Below are 22,230 nucleotides of genomic sequence, written 5' to 3' on the forward strand. Positions count from 1 at the left end.
TCCCAGGATTCCAACCTAGGAGAAGACGATCCATCTCTGTCTCTTAATTGCCATTCCCGGCAACAGTTGTGCAAAAATACAGACTATGTCTCAGTGCCCTAGAATTTCTTCACCATAATGACCCTGGATGAGTTCTGCATTGAGAAATCCAAATTTATGAAACAGCAAATTATTTCTGAAAAATCTTTCAATTTAGAGAGCTGCCACAGAATATTCACGAGTGCACTTGAAAAATATGGTTCCGTGTACAAAACTGATTTACCCGCGCCTTTCTAGAGCACACCTCCTACAGCAGAAGAAACACTGCAAAAAAGCCCACAAGACCCAATCACTGACAGCAGCTGAGAGGCCCATCTGGGAAATAACTCCGGAACCCCTTCAGACAAACTTGCTGTGGTGGGGTGACCTGGCCGTCACTGATTTCCTGCCAGCTCGTTTGCAGCCAGTATTTTTCACAGATGCTCCCTGGTGAGTAGCAGTTTCCGGATATTTTTCAAATGATTTTCATTCTGCCAGTTGGGCACAGTTCAGGGCATGCAGCTTGGAGCACTCAGCCGGATGGACCAATCAAAGGCGCTGGCCAGCCTGATTTGGATTAGACTGGACTGTGGGTGCCCTACCCTAAGGTTGGCACACACCCTGTTTTCCTCCCCTGTCCGTTTCCATCCTCCACCCTTCCACCTCCCTAATCCCCATAGCGCCTGCTATGAGCTCACCAGGCAGCCATCTCCTCGCCTTCTAGCACTTCTCCCCAGGCCAACACCATGAATGGGCGGGCAATAGGACAGAGGAGTAAGAACAATATTCTGGGACTAGAAAAGCTTAAATTTAAATCTAGTCCCAGTTCTGCCACTAACTAGCTGCATGGCCTCAGTCAAGTTGCTTAACCATTCAAGGGTTTTAGTTTCCTCTGGGTTAAAATGAGAGTCCATTGCTAATCTCACATAAGGACTTGACCGAATCACCAGGGCCATTCTGTTAAGCTGCGCACGGGACCGACAGCCCACGTACACCTCACCACTAAGTATGTTTTCGGAGATATTTCAGGACTAGAGTTTCAGAAGAAAAAATCCAGTGATAGTTGTTGAGCCTGTTTCAACGACAGACAGGGGCTGAACATTAAATTTGGAAGAAGACATGAAATCTATTATTAATGATGCTTAGGGCAAGGAGAGGCTGAAAGAAATGCAGCAGCTATAAAAATCAATGGTGAAATGGAATTTATCACCTCTGTGTCAGTCTGATACCCCAGGACTTTTCCTCCAGGGTCCCAGGGTCCTCAATAATGAATAGTGAATCAGAATGTGCTCTCTGTGACCTTCAGGATATGCAAAGACAGAAGGATGAGAAAAGAATAAAAGAAAGGAGAAAAATTCCAGAAAGGTTCACTTGATTATTACACTCTAAATTAAAAATGCTTTCTCAGATTATAAAGATAGAAACTTAGAGACTACTGAAAAATATAAATCATAAAATAAACTTACTTTTAATAGAGATAATCGCTGTCACCATCTTGACTATCTCCTTTCAACTTTTCTCATCTGACCATTATGAAGACAATTTCCTATTTTAAAGTGTCAGGCTTCCCCTTAATCATTCTGGCTCATAAAAATCTCTAAATCCTAGAGAACCCAAAGTGAAAAATAATGCCAGCAAGTGATTATGTGAAGATGTGGCAGAACTGGGGTAAAGTTAGAGGGATCTTATTGCTTAGCATTTGTAAACAAGCCTTTGTCTGTATCTCTGTTTCAGTAAGGAATATCAGGTATTACTTTCCAATATGCACTGTTTGATCCGCTGCTTTAAGTGGTTTCTTCAGTGGTTTCCCATTGCACTTTTGATAAAATTCATACTCCTTAAGAGGACTTCCTGGGACCCTCATGGTCAGAGCCCTGCCTCTGTCTTTGTTTATCCCCCTTTCTACTCCCCTCAGCACTGTCTGCCCCAATAATATCAGTGCTTTGCCCAGGTTGCCCTGGGTCCTGAAGCACTCTTCCTCTGCAGTTGTCTGGCTAATTTCTAATTTATCTATCTGAACAGATTAGATCATTTTGCTATACACTCCCACCCCATAATCTTCCCATATGAGCACCCACTGTATTTCAGCTATGGCTTATTTTTCTGCCTTGACTACTAGACTAAATACCTTGAGAACAGTGACTTGCTGTTTTGCTCACCATTGTATTCCCATCCCCAAGCATGGACTTTCTGCAAAGTGAGTATTCCATAAACACTCTTGAATATGTTAGTGAATGTCAGCCTTCATCCACATTAACCAAGAAAGCTCCTCAAGGGAGCATATACTACTGTCTTTCAGAGTGGGAGATTTTATACATGGTCAGCACTATGAAGAGAGAAAACACTGTGTGCCCTTTTTTGAAGTTTTGGAAAATTGTCATTGAGACCTTTATATAGCTTTTATAATGGCTATGGTGACTTTTTAAACTTCCCCAGAGTAGAATAAGAACTAGGGAGATGACCAATACTAGCCCTGCATCCTCTGACCCCAGAGAACACCAGTAACATTTGCGTTCTACCATCTTTCTCCTCAGAGGGTTAGCAGAGGCAATCTCCAACATTAATACCACAGGGCTCTTTGATAGAGGCTCATCACTAGCACTAAAACCTGATCATGATAAGCCATTTTGTTGTTGTTTTAGTTGCTCTGTCGTTTCTGACTCTGTGATCACATGGACTGTAACCCACCAGGCTCCTCTGTCCATGGGGTTTTCTAGGCAATAATACTGAAGTGGGTTGCTATTTCCTTCTCCAGGGGATCTTCCCAACCCAGGGATCAAACCTGCATCCCCTGCATTGGCAAACTGATTCTTTACCTCTGAGCCACATGGGAAACCCAATGATAAGACAAACAGGCAAGAAATTTCCAGTTATCAGAAAGTAAAGAATTGAGGCTCAATTAAAAATTGCAGGAAATCCAAAGTTACACAGATTTGATGTATTTTGTCTTTACATGATTGTAAATGGGCTTTCATTCTTTTGGTGAATAGCCCATTACCTTCTGTGAGGGGATCAGAGAAAGACTCAAATAATGGAAGCAAGACATTATCATTATCAGGGCTTCCCTGGTAGCTCAGTGGTGAAGAATCCGCCTGCAATGCAGGAGCCCTAGGAGACATGGGTTTGATCCCTGGGTTGGGAAGATCCCCTAGAGGAGGAAATGGCAATCCACTCCAGTATTCTTGCCTGGAGAATCCCATGAACAGAGGAGTCTGGAGGGCTACAGTTCATGGGGTCACAAAGAGTTGGACATGACTGAAGCGACTTAGCACAGACATTATCAATGGGCTCTAGCATCTGCTTTCATCCAACCTACAAATGCAGCAGCCCTCTGCTCCAGCCAGCTTGCTCTCTCACTGCCTTTCAAAAATGTAGGGGAGAAATGGGAAAGGACATGCTATATCCCAACATCCCTGGGTTGGGGGGCGGGGGCAGTAGGTATCTTAATCATTCTATCATTTTTCTGGTAGTTGCAATTATAATAAGCCATATAAACTGTGAAATTAAACTGTGGTTTTGTTTGTGCCATAAAAGTGTGAAATCTCCCTTCTTTACCATTATAGAAAATGAAATTAAGAACAAACACATCTTAAGGAGATACTTACCTCTCCATATGGGTTCATCTAAGTCCACGACCACTCTTTTCATATTTTGTTTCTGCTATTCTTAGTCATGTCATTGTCATTCCCAACTCCAAGCCATTGCTCATGTTGACCAGATACCTAGAAGAAATGCCTTTCCCTCTCTCTTTCACATTTGCAAATCCTACCTACTCCATGAGGACCAATTTCTCTCTAACACCTTCTGAAACACCTGTAGTCCACATTATCTGCCATATCCTACATTCATTTTGCACTTATAACCAACATCACTCATTTTGATGATTCATTACAAACTGTTTTTCCTTGCCTTTTGATTATTCCTACTGTCTCTCTTGACTCCATAATGGATCCCTAAGTCCCTTGAAGGAGGAAGCTGTGACTTAAACTACTGTGTTTTTATTACAGTACTAAGCACACAAAAGATGTTGAAAGATGTGATAATTATTGAAGCAATCATTAAACTAACCATGCACAAAATGTAGATCATAGGAGTAGTAGGATGATCTACATTTTGTTCACGGTTAGTACCAGGCAAGAATGTCCCATCTCACCATTCCTTTTCAGTATTGTCCTGTCAGTCATAGCTAATACAATGAGACAAAAATAGGTAATAAAAGGCATATGAATTGGAAAATAAGAAAAAAAATTGTCTTTGTTCACAGATGACATGATCATCTATGCAGAAAATCTGAAATTGACAAAGATACTCTGGAACTAATAAGCAAAGATAATAAGGTTGCAAGATACAAGGTTAATACACAAAAATTAATTTCTTTACTATATACCAGCAATAAATAAGTGGAATTTGAATTTTAAAACACAATACCATTTATATTAGTACTCCAAAAAATAAATACTTAGGTATAAAATTAACAAAATTTGTACAAGATATATATGAGGAAAACCACAAGACTCTGATGAAAGAAATAAAAGATGTTCATAGATAGGAAGCCTTACTATTGTTAAGATGAATAGTGGAGTGGGTTGCCATGCCCCCTCCAGGGGATCTTCCCAGCCCAGGAATCAACCCAGGTTCTTCTGCATTGCAGGGGGATTCTTTACTAGCTGAGCTATCTGGGAAGCCCCTCCCAATTTGAGCTATAGATTCTATGCAATTCTGATCAAAATCCCAGTGAGTTAACTGTGGATATTGGCAAACTGTTTCTAAAGTTTATATGGAGAGATAAAAGACCCAGAATACTGTTGAAGAATGAAGTCAGAGGATTGCTACTACCCAATCTCAACATTTACTATAAAACTACAGTAATCAAGACAGTGTGGTATTGACAAGAAAACAGACAAATAGATCAATGGAATAGAGCAGAGAGTCCAGAAATAGATCCATTTAAGTATAGTCAACTCATCTTTGACAAAAGAGCAAAGACAGTACAATGGAAAAAACTATTCTTTGCAGCAAATATTACTGGAATAAAGCATACAAGCATATGGAAAATAATGGATCTGCGCAAAGGCCTTATACTCTTTGCAAAAATTAACTCTAAATAATAGATCTAAATGTAAAACGCAAAAGTATAAGACTCTCAGAAGATAACAACAGGTCATCTAGGTTTTCTCCTATGTTAGATACAATGACAAAAGCTATGATCCATGAAAGAATAATTGATAAGCTGGAATTCATTAAAATTAAAAACTCCCAGTCTGCAAAAGACATCATGAAGACAATAAAAAGACAAGCCACAGACTGCAAGAAAATATTTGCAAAAGGTGTATCTGATAAAAGACCTGTTCAAAATTTACAACGAAGTCTAAAACCTCAATGATAAGAAAATAAATAATCCAATATTTAAAATGGACAAAAGATCTCAGTAGACACATCACCAAAGAAGATATACAGACAGCAAATAGCATATGAAAAGATGCTGTACATAACGTCATTGGGGAATTGCAAATTAAAATAACAATGCGATACCAGTACATACCCATTAAAATTGCCAAAACCAGAACGATGGCAACACTAAATGCTGGTGAAAACGTGGAGCAACAAGAACTCTAATTTGCTCCAGGGAAGCAAAATGATATAGCTACTTTAAAAGACAGTTTGATGGTTTCTTACAAAACTAAACATACTCTTAATATATGATCCAGCAGTCGTGCTCCTTATGCTGTTCTATGCTTAGTTATTCAGTCATGACTGACTCTGCGACCCCATGGATTGTAGCCCGCCAGGCTCCTCTGTCCATGGGGATTCTCCAGGCAAGAATACTGGAGTGGGTTGCCATGCCCTCCTTGAGGGGATCTTCCCAACCCAGGGATCAAACCCAGGCCTCCTGCACTGTGGGCAGATTACTTACTATCTGAGCCACCAGGAAAGTCCAAGGATACTGGAGTGGATTACCATGCCCTCCTCCAGGGCTTCTTCCCAACCCAGGGATCAAACCCAGGTCTCCTGTACTGCAGGCAGATTCTTTACCATCTTAGCCACCAGGGAAGCCCTTCGTGCTCCTTGGTACTAGCCAAAGGAGTTGAAAACTTATTTTCACACGGAAAACCTACACACTGATGTTTATAACATCTTTATCCATAATCGCCAAAGCCTGGAAGCAGCAAAGATGCCCCTCAGTAGGTGAATGGGTAAATAAACTGGTACATCCAAACAATGGAATATTCAGTGCTAAAAAGAAATGAGCTATCAAACCATGAAAAGAACCTTAAATTCATATTACTAAGTGAAATAAGACCATGTAAAATGCTACTTACTATATAATTCAAATACATGACATTTTGGAAAACTATAAAATTGTAAAAGAATCAGTGTTTGGCAACGGTTCAAGGGGAGGGAAGGATATATAGGCAGAGCACAGAGGATTTTTAAGGCAGTGAAACTACTCTGTATGATATATGATACTATAATGGTGAGTACATGCCACTATTCATTTGACCAGACCCATAGATTATACAACATCAAGAGTGAAACCTCATCGAAACTTTGGAGTGTGGGAGGTAATGACATAGGCTCATCTACTGTACTAAATGTGCCCCTGTGTCTGGTGTGGGATGTTATACAGGAGGGAATAGACATGAAATATCTGTACGTTCTGCTTCATTTTTCTAGGAGCCTAAAGCCGCTCTGAAAAATAAAGTCTATCTATATCTTTTAAGATCTGGAATGAAATTTTATAAAAACATAAACTGTATATTGATCTTAAGATATTTTTGCAAGTTTTCATGCAGAAAGAGAAGCAGGATTTCTGTGGCCTAACGTGAATGTTGCTATTTCCTTCCTGAAGGTGGCGTTTGTGTGCTATCGTCAAAGAATGCTTCCCTCATTGTTAAGAAAAAAGAAAAAAAAAAACCTTACCAGACAGTAAAACAACTCATGAAACTATCATGAGTAATTCCAGCAGCAGAGCTGAAATGCAAGGCTACTCACTGCACCTCTGCGTCTCAGTGACAGGGTGAGCGTTTATAGATCAAGATTATAGACTTACCTGTGGACTCTGAGAGGCATAACTCAATTTACTGGTGCCTCAGAATTGAAACAATACTTGCCGAGCTATGCTCTGGGATTTGTTGCAGGCACCAGGAACTTGCGCTGTGGAAGGCCACAGATCTGGCTGACACAGTCCAATGGGAAGGGGAATTCTCCTACCTGCACAATTAACTGTGACCAATGTACTCTGAGCCAATGAACAGTTACACTGTGGGAACTATTTGAACTTGAGGGGGAAATGCCCTAATTAAAATGTTCTAAAACTGAGTTTCTGCACAAAGAGTCCTTCTTGAGCGTGTTAAACACAGACATTTTTGGACTTCAACTTCAGAAATACTAATGTCAAGAGCATCACTGGAGTCTGGAAGTTTTTATCTGAGAAGCTTTCTAGAGTGGAAAATCATTCAGCTCTATAAAGAAAACAAATTACTGACATAAGAAACAACATAAATGAAATCTCAACAATATTCTAAGCAAAAGAAGCCAGACACAAAAGAGTAAGCACTGTAGCATTGTGACAATATATATTATAGACGATTATACATTATATATACGTATATGAAGTTCTAGAATAAACACAACTTATCTGTGGTGATAAAAATGGGATTGATTGCTGGATAGGACAGAGGATTAAATGGTGGATTTGACTGCAATGGTGCATGAGGAAACTTCACAGCATGATAGTAACGGTCTATGTTTTTATTGGAGTGGTAGCTACATGAGGGTATACATTTGTCAAAACTCGTGTAACTGTACACGGTAAATAGTGTGCACTTTGGTATTGTAATGTCTGATAGTGGCTCAGTCATGTCGGAATCTTGGCAAACCTATTGACAGTAGCCCACCAGGCTCCTCTGTGCATGGAATTCTCCAGGCAAGAATACTGGAGTGGGTGGCCATTCCCATTTCAATTCAGTCCAGTCGCTCAGTCGTGTCTGACTCTTTGTGACACCATGGACTGCAGCATGTCAGACTTCCCTGTCTTTCACCAACTCCCAGACCTTACTAAAACTCATGTCAATCAAGTTGGCGATGCTATCCAACCATCTCATCCTCTGTCGTCCCCTTCTCCTCCTGCCTTCAATCTTTCCCAGCATCAGGGTCTTTTCAAATGAGTCAGTTCTTCACATCAGGTGGCCAACGTATTGGAGTTTCAGCTTCAGCATCAGTTCCTCCAATGAATATTCAGGACTGGTTTCCTTCAGGATTGATTGGTTGGATCTCCTTGCTGTCCAAGGGACTCTCAAGAGCCTTTTCTGACACCACAAAAGCATCAGTTCTTTGGTGCTCAGCTTTCTTTGTGGTTCAACTCACATCTATACATGACTACTGGAAAAACCATAGCTTTGACTAGACAGAACTTTGTCAGCAAAGTAATGTCTATGCTTTTTAATATGCTGTCTAGGTTGGTCATAGCTTTTCTTCCAAGGAGCAAGCATCTTTTAATTTCATGCCTGCAGTCACTACCTGCAGTGATTTTGGGGCCCAGGAAAAAAAAGTCTGTCACTATTTCTGTTGTTTCCCCATCTATTTGTCATGATGTGATGGGACTGGATGCCATGATCTTAGTTTGGTGGATGCTGAGTTTTAAGCCAATTTTTTCACTCTCCTCTTACACTTTCAACAAGAGGCTCTTCAGTTTCTCTTCACTTTGTGCCATAAGGGTGGTGTCATCTGCAAATCTGAGGTTATTGATATTTCCCCTTGCAATCTTGATTCCAGCTTGTGCTTCATCCAGTCCATCATTTCGCATGATGTACTCTGCATATAAGTTACATAAGCAGGGTGAAAATATACAGCCCTGATGTACATCCCAATTTGGAATGAGTTTGTTGTTCCATGTCCAGTTCTAACTGTTGCTTCTTGGCCTGCATATAGATTTCTCAGGAGGCAGGTAAGGTGGTCTGGTATTCCCATCTCTTGAAGAATTTTCCACAGCTTGTTGTGATCCACACAATCAAAGGCTTTGGTGTAGTCAATAAAGCAGAAGTAGATGTTTTTCTGGAACTCTCTTGCTTTTTCTTGATTCAATGGATGTTGGCAATTTGATCTCTGCTTCTTCTGCCTTTTCTTTTTTTTTCCCTAAATCCAGCTTGAACATCTGGAAGTTCATGGTTCACATACTGTTGAAACCTTGCTTGGAGGATTTTAAGCATTATTTTGCTAGTGTGTGAGATGAGTGCAATTGTGTGATAGTTTGAACATTTTTTGGCATTGCTTTTCTTTGGGATTGGAATGAAAACTGACCTTTTCCAGCCCTGTGGCCACTGCCGAGTTTTCCAAATTTGCTGTCATATTGAGTGGGGCACTTTTAACAGCATCATCTTTTAGGATTTGAAATAGCTCAACTGGAATTCCATCACTTCCACTAGCTTTATTCGTAGTGATGTTCCTAAGGCCCACTTGACTTTGGACTCTAGGATGTCTGGCTCTAGGTGAGTGATCACACCATTGTGGTTATTTGGGTCATGAAGATCTTTTTTGTATAGTTCTTCTGTGTATTCTTGCCACCTCTTCTTAATACCTTCTGCTTCTGTTAGGTCCATACCATTTCTGTCCTTTATTGTGCCCATCTTTGCATGAAATGTTCCTTTGGTATCTCTAATTTTCCTGAAGGGATCTCTGGTCTTTCCCATTCTATTGTTTTCCTCTATTTCTTTGCACTGATCTCTGAGGAAGGCTTTCTTATCTTTCCTTGCTATTCTTTGGAACTCTGCATTCAGAGTTCCTGAGGAAAGGATGGGTATATCTTTCCTTTTCTCCTTTGCTTTTGGCTTCTCTTCTTTTCTCAGCTCTTTGTAAGGCCTCCTCAGACAACCACTTCTCCTTTTTGCATTTCTTTTTCCTGGGGATGGTTTTGATCCCTGCCTCCTGTACAATGTCACAAACCTCTGCCCATAGTTCTTCAGGCACTCTATCAGATCTAATCCCTTGAATCTATTTGTCACTTCCACTGTATAATTATAAGGGATTTAATTTAGGTCATACCTGAATGGTCTAATCATTTTCCCTACTTTCTTCCATTTAAGTCTGAATTTTGCAATAAGGAGTTCACGATCTGAGCCAGTCAGCTCACAGTCTTGTTTTTGCTGACTGTATAGAGCTTCTCCATCTTTGGCTGCAAAGAATATAATCAGTCTGATTTCAGTACTGACCATCTGGTGATGGTCAAGTTGTCTCTTGTGTTGTTGGAAGAGGGTGTTTGCTATGACCAGTGCGTTCTCTTGGCAAAACTCTGTTAGCCTTTGCCCTGTTTCATTTTGTACTCCAAGGCCAAAGTTGCCTGTAACTCCAGCCATCTCTTGACTTCCTACTTTTGCACAGTCTCCTATGATGAAAAGGACATCTTTTTTTGGTGTTAGTTCTAGAAGATCTTGTAAGTCTCATAGAACCATTCAGCTTCAGCTTCTTCAGCATTAGTGGTTGGGGCATAGACTTGTGATTACTGTGGTATTGAATGATGTGCCTTGGAAATGAACAGAGATTATTCTGTCATTTTTGAGACTGCAGAATACTGGAGTGGGTAGCCATTCCCACTTAGTTGCATATAAATTACACCTTGATAAAGCTGACTTAATCAAATACCTCCTTTTTGGTGATTGAAATGTATGTCCAGGTTTGGGTACAAATGACCCTTCACTAATGGGGAATGATTAGCTCTTAAGTGAATTTGAGCCACATGGAACTTCTTTTTTTGGCATTTATATTTCCACTGAGAGAATTTCTGAGCCCTAGGACACTTTCAAGATCAAATTGTCTGCCTTCTGGGTATTCTATATGAGAAACAGAAGTTCCAAAAAGTTGAGAGACTTTTTCAATGCCACACAGTAAGATGTCAGCAGGTATCACATAAGAATTCTGTTCCTGGGAGCATTTTTCTTTTCTCTCAGTAGCGCACTGTATCCAAAGGAGTAAGAAAAGGAAGCAGTGAGTAGATTTTCCTCACTTTAATTTAGCTGTACTACTGTCTATAGGATAGAGCTACTCGGTTACCTGAGCCAATGAATCTGAGTCCTGAAAGACTGTTTTGGAATTTCCCTGGTAGTCCAGCGGTTAACAATCTGCCTTTCAATGCAGGGGACTCAGGCTTGATCTGTGGTGGGGGAACGAAGTTCTCACATACCTTGGAGCAACTAAGCCTGAGTGTCAGAACAAAGATCCCACGTTTCACAGCTAAGACCTGATGCAACCAAATAAATAAATATTAAAAAAAAATAAAGATTGATTTCAAGTTTGTTCACTGGCTCATTTAACTAATAAATGTCACATGGAGAAGGAAATTTGCCTCACGTTGACCCAGAAGGTAAGATGAGAACCAATATGAGAAGACATGGATGTTGTATTAAGATCAGTTCAGGGAAGAACTTTCCAATCAAGTGGAAAAAGAATTAATATTTAGTTGAGGACATTCTCTTTCCTGGCTTCCTTATTTGTAACATTTTATTTAATTCTTACGAAAACCTCTGGGTGGCAGGTGGAACAACATCCATGGGAAGGAAAGATATCCCCCTCCCAAGAGGTACAGCACTCAAGTGAAATAGTCATGTATTAGGAATTCTGGAGAAGTGATCCTTCATTGAGTACTGCAGAATCCCCAAGCTCTCTTCTAGTTCTAAGCTAAGTTAAGTCTGAACTGAATAATTTATGTTTATCAAATGATTATACCCATGGGTTTTAAAGGTTTAGATGTGCTAAATGATATCGGCCAACCTACAGAACTCTGATCTTTCAACTAGTCATCAGCACTGGGGACACAGGAGGTGCCCAATTTACGTTGACTGAAATGAAATGAGCTCCCTTGCTGAAGTAAAGACAGGTGAGTTGGGGGGGTCCCTTAACCTTGTGGCCCCCAGTCCCTGCAGGTGTTGCTCTAATTAGACCATGTGTGCTAAGTCTCTTTAGCTGTGTGACCTCTTTGGGATCCCATGGACTGTGTCCCACCAGGCTCCTCTGTCCATGGGATTCTCCAGGCAAGAATATGGGACTGGGTTTCCATGCCCTTCTCCAAGGATCTTCCCAAGCCAGGGATCAAATCTGCATCTCTTCCATCTCCTGCATTGGCAGATGGGTTCCTTATCACTAGTGTTACCTGGGAAGCCCTAATTATGCCATAGAAACCAGTGTAAAAAGCAAGAAAGACAAACTCCAGATTCCAGTCCAGATCATGAAAAGTTGCTGAAACTTCTTGACCCATCACCAGACAGTTTCCAACTAAGCTTTAACCGTAAGTTCTCAGGAAGGCCTTTTGCTGAATACTGTCCTAGAGGAATGCAGCAGAATGGGGCTATAACCCTTCCTTCAATGAGAAACAGGCATATGGCCAAGAGCCACTGTCGAGGATGGATAAACAGGAGCAGAAAAGGCAGCGAGCTCCTTGTGGTCTAGAAATTCTGCCTGGTTCACTTCCCTTCATTAAGAGAACATTTACTTGATTTGCTGCAAGACAATAACTGCATATCTGAGAAAGCAGCCTTGATTGGAAGACTCTTAAACAGGGGCCTCTCCAGAGAGACTGGTAAATTTCTCCCACTAAAAGCCCTGTCATGAAAAGGGAAGACATGGAGATCTTGGATTATTTGAGTATGAACTTGAAAGACTGGTACAAGGAATAAATGAGGTGAACTCAGGATTCCTTTTATTCTGTGAGTCATGGCTTTGTCAAAATTACCCACTTCCACATGGAAGACAAAGTTCCAGCTAGAGTACAGGCAACAAGATGGGAGCATAGGCTGTGCCAGACACAGAGTCCCCGCAGGCCAGACACACCCCCTTGGCCTCCGGATGCCTGCTCCTCACACTGCAACTCTGTCCTCTGTCTCTCATCTTGTCCTGAATTCTTGTTCTCTGAGCCCATAAACTACTCGAGGGCCCAGCCTCCCTGTCTGTAAGCGTGCTTCTAGCACAGAGTCTAGCAGAGAGAGGCAGAAGGCACTGGATAAGCTGTGATGAACGAGTCAAATTTTCATAATCCCTCTCCTGGATCTCAAAACATTTCTGTGTGCCAGACTCCATGTCAAATACTTCACAGATGTTGCCTCATTTAGTCCTTAAAAAATCCTACGAAGGAGGTACTATCATCGTCATCATTGTTTTACACATCACTATTTTCATAAGAGGGCTTTCCAGATGGTGCTAGTGGTAAAGAATCTACCTGCCAGGGCAGGAGATCTAAGAGACATGGGTTCAGTCCTTGAGTTGGGAAGATCCCCTGGAGAAGGGCGTGAAAATTCCATGGACAGGAAATCCTGGTGGGCTACAATCCATAGGGTCGCAGAGTCAGACACGACTGAAGTGACTTCGCACGCATGCATTTGCATAAGAAGAAACAGACCACGACTTGAAACCATCAGCGATATTGCAGATTGGTTTCAGGTCTGTCGATGTTGTGGGTCCAAGGGCAGGCAGTGTGGGAAAATCTGTGGATTGTTCATTACAAATCAGAGTCAACGTCCCAGCTTACACAACAGCAGTTTCTTAGCAAACTGGGCAATACTTAGAGTTGACATTTCTTAACACAGAGGAAAAAAGTCAACAAGCAGCAATGACTTTTTGTCTCTCCTTTTCCCTTGATCTCCTCCCTTGACCTTCCCTTGATCAGCCTTCCAGTGTTGACAGGGCTGTTTAGACGAAAGCCTCCAAATTTAAGTAAATTCATAACTTACAACAGTTGATGTTTTGAAGGAGTTTAGCCACCTAGAGCTTGCCTACTGCAAAAGATGTTTCCCTTCTAATTTGATAAGGTGTAAAGGCTTTTAGGACTTTATATATTCATCCTACGACTCAGTTTATTTAAAAAAAAAAGATCATTTACTGAGAGTTCACCGCATGGGACAATGTGCTAAGCCCCTTGAATACATTATCGCATTTAATTCTTAGGACAACAAACCCTCCTACTGCTTTAAATGGTTTTCTTTTAGCTTTGATGTAACATATTGGTTTGTGGGTATAGGTGACTAAGTATTGATGACAGCTGAAGGCTGTGTATCATCTACAGGGAAAGAGAAATAACTACAAACGCTTTGCCAGATGATTTTTTACAGAAACAAGGCAGAAAGATCTGTCTCCTTGACAATGTGCCGTGTCTGTCTTGGTCACCCTGCCATGTCTGTCTTGATCAACTTACCTTGTCTGTCTTGGTCAACCCCAAAAGAACCAAGACAGTCACAGGATGTCAGAGTCCTGTGATGCCATGTCTGTGGATTCTTCTTGGTTCTCTGAGCTAGCAAAACCTTTACCCCACACAGTGCATAAGCCAAGAGGGCAAGGAATCATCTGTTTTATGGCAGAACCAAAAAATAAAACCAGTCTGGGTTTTAATTTCATCTTTTAAAAAAATAGTCACTGATCTCTTCTCCATCAGGCAGGGCATCACTAAACTAAAGCCTACTTCAGCTTGAATTAGAAAAAGGTGCCCCCTATGGGCACACCTGGTGACTTTGGTGCAGTCCTAGGAGAACCAATGGCAGCTTTGTGCCCCTATCTCCAGGAGCTCTCAGCTCTGTGCCAGGTTCCAAGGCACCCCGATAAGGACATTCACCCCCACAACAGGTGCCCCAGAACAACTGCATAGCACTGTGTGGCAGCCACCATCAGGAGCAATAGAGATGCCCCACGTGACAGTCAATGGACCCCCCAGCCCACTCACAGATGGGTTTTATCATCCTGACCATGTTTGAGAGAATTTGAATTGCTTGTCAACCTTAAAAATTAGGAAATTTCACACAAAATCAAGATTTCAAGCTTCTCTTAAAAAATTAGGAGATCTGGGAACACTAGGTCTGCATTCCAGCAAAAGAGATTGAGATTTGATGTAACGTATTGGTTTGTGGGTAGGTTTCTAGGTATTGATGAGCTAAGAAATGCTGCCTGCTTTATGGATTTATTTTACCTTTTTTAGTTAACACCGTATCTTGAGTTCTCTTCCACATTAGCACATAAAGATCTACTATCTTTTTATGTTAACTTATTATTTGTGTTAAGTTATGAAAAGATAATACTTGTAACAGGTAAACAAACATTCCAAAGATATAAAAGGATTGAACACACTATCCCCCAGCCACCCAGGGCTGCTTCCTAAAAGGCAGCCACTGCTACAGTTGTGTCTCCTTTCAGAGAATGGGTACATGCACACAAATAAATACATACGCCATCCTTTTAAGACACCACAAACTTCAAGATGCACCATTATTTTGTGTTCACTAAATAAGAAAAAAAAAATCCTAAAATAAATCATGACACCATGCCTTAATGACGGTCCCACTCAATCCATAAATCAGTCAAGTCAACCCCTTAGTACTCTGGGATTTGTTTCACCTGTTCCAAAGGACTGGACATTTCTCCCTGCCCTTCTGTTGCATTGCATGAAGTGTGGCAGGCAATCCTTTTAGCATAGCTGGGTAAAAAATAATGTAACACAGCTTTATTTATGTATCAATATGTATAATTAAAGGCTATTCTCCCAACTTACTTTGGTGTAAAAAATGAGGTAGGAATCTAACTTAATTTTTCTCCAGTTGCTATGAGTTTACTACAGTTCTTACCATTTCCTATTGCCTGACCTTGGACAGCTTCACTCATGTGGCTTGTTTGACCCCTGTCAACATTGGCACTCTCAACCTGGAGTCTTAAGGCAAATGGCTGGACAGTGCAATGAACAGCCTCATTGGCAGCCCATTTACTGTCAGGAGTGGGGTGGCTTCAGCATAGGCAGCAAAGCCCATGAATAAGAACTATGTGGCTTGGACTTCCCTGGTGGTCCAGTGGCTAAGACTCCACGCTCCCAATGTAGGAGACCCAGTGTTCTATCCCTGATCAGCGAACTAGATCCCACATGCCACAACTAAGAGTTTACATGCTGCAACTGAAGATCCTGCTTGCCACAACTAAATAAATTTATATATAAAAAAGAACTATTTGGCTCTTCAACTAGGAAGAGCCTTTTAGGAGCCTGCCCCCTAGTTGAAGTGCTTGGAATTGTCTGACCTGGGACTTCTGACCCCTTACTTGAGTCTCCTCCCGTTTTCTTGCAGGTTGATGTGTTTAGGTCACTGGTAGAGGATGTGAGGAAAGAAAGTAAGATTTACATCAATGCAAGACAGCCCCTGGTGGCTCAGTGGTAAAAGAATCTGCTTGCCAATTCAAGAGACCCAAGAGACATGGGTTCAATCCCTGAATCGGGAAGCTCTCCTAGAGAAGGAAATGGCAACCCACTCCAGTATTCTTGCCTGGGAAATCCCATGGACAGAGGTGCCTGGCAGGCTACAGTCCATGGGGTCACAAAGGGTCAGATATAACTTAGCGACAACAAGACAACCTAATGTAAAACAAAGCTATAATTGGAGCCTGGGAACAGGTTTCTACGTTTACATAAAACATGTAATAGCTTTGGCACAGATTGGTATGGTTGTTTTAAGACAGATGTATCTGTGACCTTAACTATACTTTGCATTTGAAAGATGTTTCTCAGACCAATTTTTAAGGCATGAGTTCTAGTCCTTAAAGGCTTTCCAGGTGGTGCTAGTGGTAAAGAATATCCCTGCAGTGCTGGAGACACAGGAGTCGGGGGTTCAGTCCCTGGGTTGGGAAGATTCTCCTGGAGGAAGGCATGGCAACCCACTCCAGTATTCTTGCCTGGAGGATCCCATGGACAGAGGAGCCTGGCGGGCTACAGTCCACAGGATTGCAAAGAGTCAGACACGACTGAGTGACTAAGCACGTACATACAATACCCCTCCTCTAAGAATCAGCATGAGTCCTATGAATTTAGAAATCTGCAGCCTGCTTTTTTTCTGTGTGCATCATTACCTGCAAAAAGATCCCAGAGTGATAACTTAATAGGAAACAGGTGTTCCTTCAGGTCTGATGCGAATGGTAGGACTGTCTCCATAGAGGTGATGAGACAGAAGGTCTCCTGTAATGATAGCCTGACTTGAGGCTTGCTTTCAGGGGAAATAGGAACGGACTGGGTTTGAGAGGGGTTGGGGAGTGGGGAAATCAGTTCCAAGCAATTCTGTCACCAGGCCTACATGAGGTAGGAGGCCAGCATTTGCAGTCACAAGGTGCAATTTTTATAGCCTTGTTTCTGACTGTGACCACATTGAGGGTTTTCCTGGTGGTTCAAGCAGAAGATATCTACGGCATCAGTCCTCACCTGCATTTCCCCCACCAAATATTGCTTCAATTTTTAAGGAACCATTTTACACTACCATGAAAAAAATGCCCACAAGAAAATAAAATAAACTCTTGGGAACAAAACCTGAGATAAAGGATTCTGCTGAGAGAGGTAAAAAGAAAGTACAACTGCTCAGAAATCTCAGTTAAAAACACTGTAACAGAGAGAACATTTTTTCACAGCAGCCTCCTTATAAATGGTGATTGGGTTCCCAGATGATCCCACAAAGGACTACTTAGCTCACAATGTTCCTATAAAGTTAATCATGTTGCCTTAGCCTTGTGTAATATTTTCATATCATTTGCTTTTTTTTTAACTGTATACTTTCATTTTCTACCATATAAACTCACTAGAGGAAACTTTAAAAGTAGAGAAAAGTATAAAAAGTAAGGAAAAAAAATAAAAACTCACAAAGTCTACCACTCAGAGATAACCATCTGAATACATTTTATTCCAGTCATCTACAAAGTTTTAGCAAATTCATTAAGATAGAATTGACATACAATAAGCAGCAATGTTTAAGGTATAATTTGATAAATTTAAAACACGCATATGGAAAAAAGAAAAACCCATGCATATGGCATAATGAACATATGTTCATTATGAATATATGTTAACATATATTCATAATGAATATATGTTCAATATAATGAGCATATCCATCATGTACCCACCCCCCAAAAAAGATCTCATGCCCCTTTATAATTCTCTCCTCTGCCCCCAACAGCCAGGCAAACATCAATCTGCTTTTTGCCACTATGGATTAGATTTTATTTTCTGTAATTTTATATAAATGGTTTCATATGTGCAAGCTAAGTTGCTTCAGTCTTGTCTGACTCCATGTGACCCTATGGACTGCAGCCCTCCAGGATCCTCCGTCCGTGGAATTCTCCAGGCAAGATTACTACAGTGGGTTTCCATGCCCTCCTCCAGGGGATCTTCCAGATCCAGGGATCAAACCCATGTCTCTTTTGTCTTTTGCATTGGCAGGCGGGTTCTTTACCACTAGCGCCACCTGGGAAGCCTGTTAATGGGTTCATATAGTATGTATTCCTTTCTGTCTGGCTTTTTCAATCAGCATAATTATTTTGAGATTCATACTCATTAGCTTGTACTAATAGTCTGCATTGGTAGTTTGTTTTTTATTGCTGGATAGTCTTTGGTTGGAGGCTTATACAACAATTTGCTTGTCTGTTCATCTATTGATAGATCTGGGGTCTGTGATTTCTTTTTCCAGTATCAATAACCAGTTACCAGCCTTCTGATATCAACCAATTGCCTGACAATTCAATTCAGTTATGACACTAACTCCCCAGAGTTTGCACAGACCCCACTGGGTTAGGACTCAGTCCCTTGAGACTGTCCCCACTTCAGACAGCAGCCACAGTGAAGTCCCAAGGCAACCCACACTTCTGCCGGACTGACTACAAATTCAGAACTTTCCACAATCCCTTCCTCGGTCTCCATAATTTACTAGCATGACTCACAGAACACAGGAAAGCAGATTACCTATGGTCATCAGTTTATTACAAAAGATACAATTCAAAAAGTCAAATGGTAGAGATGCACAGGGCATGGAATTGGGGGAAGGGGTGAAGATCTTCCATTCCCTCCCCAGGCATGTCACCTTCTCAGGACATCCATGCATTCACCAACCAAGCAGCTCTCCCAACTCCATTTTTTGATTTTAATGGAGGTTTCATTTTGTAGGCATGAGTGATTAAGTTATTAAGTAAGTAAGTAAGTAAGTGTTAGTCGCACAGTTGTGTCCTACCCTTTGTGATCCCATTCACTATGGCCTCTGTCCATGGGATTCTCCAGGTAAGAATACTGAAGTGGGTTGCCATTTCCTTCTCCAGGGGATCTTCCCAACCCAGGTATCGAACCTGGGTCTCCCGCATTGCAGGCAGATTCTTTACCATATGAGCCACCAGGAAAGCCCCACTGGCAATTGAGCACAGCCCTTAATCCCATCCCTTGCTGGAGTGGGGCTAATCCTCTAATCATGAGCTTGGACTTTCCAGTGACCAGCTCTTATCCTAAAGCCATCTGGGGGCTCCACCAGGAGATACCCAGTAGCAAAAATTCAAATATAGTCTAAAATATTTGTTATAGATTAAAAATACACTCCTATCACTCAGGGAATTCCAAGAATTTTAGGAGCTCTGTGCCAGGAACCAGAGACAGAGACAAAATACATATTTTTTAAAAATTATATCACAAGGTTGTTTCCTACTTGGGGTTATTATAAATAAAACTATTAATTTTCATTACAAATCTTTGTAGAGACATATGCTTTTATTTCTATTGAGAATACACCTAGGAGTGGAATGGCTGATCTTATGGTGAAAAGTGAAAGTCATTCAGTTGTGTCTGACTCTTTGTGACCCCATGGACTATACAGTAAATGCAAATCTCCAGGCAAGAATGCTGGAGTGGGTTGCTGTTCCCTTCTCCAAGAGATCTTCTCAACCCAGGGATCGAACCCAGGTCTCCTGCATTGCAGGTGGATTCTTTTTTTTTTTTTTTTTTCCATTTATTTTTATTAGTTGGAGGCTAATTACTTTACAGCATTACAGTGGTTTTTGTCATACATTGAATTAGCCATGGATTTACATGTATTCCCCATCCCGGTCCCCCCTCCCACCTCCCTCTCCACCCCATCCCTCTGGGTCCTCCCAGTGCACCAGGCCTGAGCACTTGTCTCATGCATCCAACCTGGGCTGGTCATCTGTTTCACCCTAGATATACATGTTTCGATGCTGTTCTCTTGAAACATTCCACCCCCGGGTTCTCCCATAGAGTCCACAAGTCTGTTCTATACATCTGAGTCTCTTTTTCTTTTTTTGCATATAGGGTTATCGTTACCATCTTTCTAAATTCCATATATATGTGTTAGTATACTGTAATGGTCTTTATCTTTCTGGCTTACTTCGCTCTGTATAATGGGCTCCAGATTCACCCATCTCATTAGAACTGATTCAAATGAATTCTTTTTAACGGCTGAGTAATATTCCATGGTGTATATGTACCACAGCTTCCTCATCCATTCATCTGCTGATGGGCATCTAGGTTGCTTCCATGTCCTTGACCAGCTGAGTCACCAGGGAAACCCAAATCTTATGGTATCTGTATACTTAACTTTTTAAATTACAGGTTTGTTTTCCGAAGTTGTTGTAACGTTTTACCTTTCCACCAGTAGCATATGGCAGTTTCAACTGCTCTAAATTCTCACCAGATTTTGTTATGATCAGTGTTTCAAATTTTAGATAACCTAATAGATATGCAGGCCTAGCTTCTTGTGGTTTAATTTTCAATTTTGTAACAAGTAGTGATAAAGAGCATTTTCTATGTGCTTATTTTGCAGGTGAATATTTTCTTTGGTGAAGGTGAAATGTCCATTGGAAGATTTTGCCCACTTTTTAATTGGGTTGTTTTCTTATGATTGAGTTTTGAGGTTTTGGGTTTTTTTTTTTTTTTAATATATTCTAGGTGCAAGCCTGTTATCAGATATGTGATTTGCAAGTATTTTCTACCAGGCCATGGCTTGTTTTTCATTCTCTTATTTCAGAGAACAGAAGTTCTTAATTCTGGCAAAGCTCAATTTACCAATATGAATCATGCCACCTATTCAATAATATATTTCTGTGAAGTTTTGACCTAACCCCAAGTCTGAAGATTTGCTTCTATGTTTTCTCTAGAAGTGTTCTAGTTTTAATTTTTACATGTAGGCACAATGACCTATTTTGAGTTAATTTTTTCATCAGATGTGGCTTATAGATCTAAGCTGTGGTTTTTATTATTGTTTGTTTGTCTATAGATGTCTAAATGTCTCAGCATAATATGTTGAAACAACTTTCCTTTTGCTCCTATATTGCCTTTGCCCTTCTATGAAAAATCAGTTCACTATTTCGAGTTTGTTTCTGTAGTTTATTGCACTGAAACATGTGTCTGTCTTTACTGTGTTGTCTTAATAACTGTAGCTTTACAAATATTGATATCAATTAATGAGAGTTCTGCATGTTTTTTCTTTCTCAAAGTTGCTTTGGCTCTTCTGGTTTCCTTGCATTTCCATAGGAATTTTAAGATCAGTTTGTCAATTTCTATAAAGAAATTGATAGGCATTTTGTTAAATTTGTAGATTAATTTGGGGAATATTGTCATGTTAACACTATTAAGCCTTCCAACCCATGAACATGGTATATATCTTCATTTATTTAGATCTTCTCTAATTTCTTTCAAACATGTTTTATGGTTTTCAGTGTATAAATCTAGCATTTTCATTATTAAATTTATTCCTAAGTATTTTTGATGCTATTATATTGAAAAGAGTATACAAATACAATTGGTAGTGTGTATTGATCCTTATTTTTCATTTTTATTTTCATAGAGTCTATTCATCTTATATCCTGAAACCTCACTGAAGTTGTTCATTAGTTCTAATAAAATTTTCTATATGGATTCCTGGGAATTTCCTATATACAAGATCTTGTCATCTGAGAATAAAAGTTGTTTTACTTCTCCCTTCAAATCCGAATGCTTTTTATTTTATTTTCCTGCCTAATCTCTCTGGCTAAACCCTCTGGTACAATGCTGAATAAAAGTAACAAGAGCAGAGAGCCTTGTCTTGTTCCTGACTTTAGGGAGAAGCACTCAGTCTTTCACCTTTAAGTATGATATTGACTGTGGGTTTTTCATAGATGTCCTTTATCAAGTTGAAGAAGTTCCCTATTTTGCTGAGTATTTGTTAATTAGGAAAGGATGTTAGAAAAGCAATTGAAGATTAGAATTTTGAAGATTAGACCAAGAAAATATTTTGTAAATATGGACAAGCTGATTCTAAAACTTAGAAAGTGAAAGTTGCTTAGTCATGTCCGACTCTTTGCAACCCCATGGACTATACAGTCCATAGAATTCTCCAGGCCAGAATACTGGAGTGGGTAGCCTTTCCCTTCTCTAGGGGATCTTCCCAACCCAGGGACTGAACC

The sequence above is a fragment of the Odocoileus virginianus genome, chromosome 14 (assembly GCF_023699985.2).
Source record: "Odocoileus virginianus isolate 20LAN1187 ecotype Illinois chromosome 14, Ovbor_1.2, whole genome shotgun sequence".
In the NCBI taxonomy this organism is placed as follows: Eukaryota; Metazoa; Chordata; class Mammalia; order Artiodactyla; family Cervidae; genus Odocoileus; species Odocoileus virginianus.